The sequence below is a fragment of the Tamandua tetradactyla genome, chromosome 6 (genome assembly GCF_023851605.1).
Source record: "Tamandua tetradactyla isolate mTamTet1 chromosome 6, mTamTet1.pri, whole genome shotgun sequence".
In the NCBI taxonomy this organism is placed as follows: Eukaryota; Metazoa; Chordata; class Mammalia; order Pilosa; family Myrmecophagidae; genus Tamandua; species Tamandua tetradactyla.
The window spans coordinates 164,514,226-164,517,429 of NC_135332.1; positions in this window are offsets into that span (position 1 = coordinate 164,514,226).

Sequence of the window (3,204 nt, forward strand, 5' to 3'; positions counted from 1 at the left end):
CCCACAAGACATCACAATGGTCCATTATATTGATGAGATCATGTTGATTGAACCTAGTGAACAAGAAGTAGCAACTACTCTAGACTTACTCATAAGGCATTTGCATGTCAGAGGATGAGAGATAAATCCAACAAAAATACAGGGACCTTCCACCTCAGTGAAATTTCTAGCTGTCCAGTGGTGTAGGGCATGTTGAGATATCCCTTCTAAGGTGAAAGGTAAGTTGCTGCATCTGGCCCCTCCTACGACCAAAAAGAGGCACAATGCCTAATTGGTTTCTTTGGATTTTGGTCACAACATATTCCTCATTTGGGTGTACTACTCATGCCCCTGGATCAACAAGCCAAGAAGGAGATTACGTTATTGTCCAGGATCATGACTATCAGGGGGAAATAGGACTGCAACTACACAATGGAGGTAAAGAAGAGTTTTCTTGGAATATAGGAGATCCCCTAGGGTATCTTTTAGTACTACCATGCCCTGTGATTAAAATCAATGGAAAACTGCAATAACCCAATCCAGGCAGGACTACCAATGGCTCTGAAACTTCAGAAATGAAAGCTTGGGTCACCTCACCAGACAAAGAACTACAGCCAGCTGAAGTGCTTGCTGAGGGTAAAGGGAAAACGGAATGGGTAGTAGAAGAAGGTAGTGAGAAATATGAACTATGACCACATGATCAGTTACAGAAATGAGGATTGTAATGCTGTTTGGTTCTGTTATACTATTTAAGTTGTAAGGTATCAAGTTTAAGAATGAATATTACCCAAGGACTTGCACCCTATTCTGGAGAGATTTAATGTGTTTCCAGTTATATGCAGGACAGTTGAGTATTGTTAGGTGAAAGAAAAAAATGGGTGTTTTATTGTTTTTATTTAGAAATTAAGTATGGTTTAAAGGTGATATTCATATCTGCCAAGTTGACAAGGGGTGAACTGTCATTGTCAGGTTCATGTGTCAACTTGGCCAAGTGGTGGTACCTGTTTGTCTGGTTGGGCAAGTTCTGGCCTGTCTCTTGCAATGAGGACATTTCATAGAATTAAATCATGATCATATCAGTTGCATCTATAGCTGATTCCATTTGTAATCAGACAAGGAGAGTGTCTTCTGCAATGAGTGATGCTTAATCTAATCACTGGAAGCTTTTTAAGGGGGATTCATAAGAGACAGTCTCTCTCCCTGCTTCAACTGGTGAGCCTCTCCTGTGGAGTTTGTCCAGACCCTCCATCGGAATCATCAGTTTCACAGCCTGCCCTGTGTATTTTGGACTCTGCGTTCCCATGGTTATGTGAGACACTTTTATAAATTGTATATTTGCAAGTGTTCCCTGTTGATTCTGTTTCTTTAGAGAATCCTAACTAATACACCACCCTTGCCTGGGGCAAAACTGAAGCCTGAGAATGCTCACAGTTCTATCTAATGAGCTGTTAAAAGTAAAAAAAAAAAAAAAAAAAAAAAAAAAGAGAGAGAGAGATAGAAAGAGAGGGGAAGAAAAGGCCTTTTCAGAGCCAAACCCCAGCTCCCTAGTTTTGCCAATCAAGAGCTGAAGTTGGTATATGGCTTTATGTGTCCCTAGGATCTATGTGTCCCCTGTTCTTGGGGCCCAGACCTTTTCCAGTATTTTGTTGCATCCAACTCAAAAGCCTTGTTTGTTTGTTTATTTGCTTTCCATCAGCCCTGCCCCCTCTCTGATGGGGCAAAATCTCCTCGTTCCTTTAGTGCTAACTCCAGGTTTATCTGTGCTTGGGGTCTGTTTTCAGCAGTTCAAACATATTAGTTAATTCTGCAATTGGAGCTTCATTGACCTACCTCCTTGCTTCTAGTAGGGTTTGTTTCTTTTTCCCTTGGGAACCAGTCTGCAGTGCCCATGCAGGAGGGATGCCAGCCTCCATGTCTTGGGAGACTTACAAATCTATGTTGGATCTCAGCTATTCCCATCCATTCCAGACTGGTTTACAATGTGTGTCATCACCGATGTCCCCCCAACAGTTGTTCTCTTCTGTTCCTGGCTATTTATTAGCTGCCCTGGAGAACAAACTCTCTACTCTAAACTTAACAATTTCCTTCCTTCTGTTAACTTGGCTTTACACTGCTCTTCTTTTGCTAGCTCCTCAAGGCATGAAATTAGATTATTAATTTGAGATGTTTCTTCTTTTTAATATAGACATTCAAAGCTCTATTTTCTCTGAGTACTGCCTTCATTGCATCTCATAAGTTATGGTCTGTTTTGTCTTTGTTTTCTGTAAGTATGTTATAATTTCCATTGTAATTTCCTCCTTTACCCATTGGTTGTTTAAGAGTGTACTATTTAATTTCCACATATTTGTAAAATTTTCAGTTTTCTTTCCATTATTGATTGTTAGCTTCATTCCACTGTGGTCAGAGAAGTTATTTTGTGTGATTTCAATATTTTTTAATTTGAGTCTTCTCTTGAGCCCTGCCATATGGTCTATTCTGGAGAATGATCTTTGTGCACTTGAAAAGAAGTAGCATTCTGCTGTTACATGAGGTGTTCTGTATGTCTTATAGATATAGGTGATTTATGATGTTGTTCAAGTCCTCTAATTTCTTATTGATATTCAGCCTAGATGTTCTAACCATTATTGAAAGTAGTGTTTTGAAATCCCCCACTATTATTTAGAACTATTTTCCTCTTAAATTCTGTCAATATTTGTTTCACATTTTAGGGCCTTGTTATTAGGAACATGTATGTTTTAAATTTGGCCCTTTTATCAATATATAATGTGATTCTTTGTGTCATGTAACAGTTTTTAATTTAAACTATATTTTGTCTGACATTAAAATAGTCATCTGTGAAGATTTGAAGGTGTTAGGTACTGCAGAAAAGCCATGTTCTTTTAACCCAGCCTTGTGGGTGTAGACTTATTGTAGGTGAGAACTTTTTTACTAGGTTGTTTCCATGGAGATGTGGTCCACTCAGTTGTGGGCAGGACCATTTGATTAGATTATTTCCATAGAGATGCGACCCTGTCAATTAAAGGTGGGTCTTAATTAATTTGCTGGAGTCCTTAAAAGAGCCCATGGAGAGAGAGAGAGATCAGACCTGACACAGAGAGCAGAGAGCTGAAACTAGGACTCAGAGATTTGGAGAGATGGAAGGAGGGCACCCTTGAAGATGCCAGAAGCTGAGAGAGCCATCTGAAATCAGAAGCCGGGTGTGCTAGTTTGAAACTGATATGTACC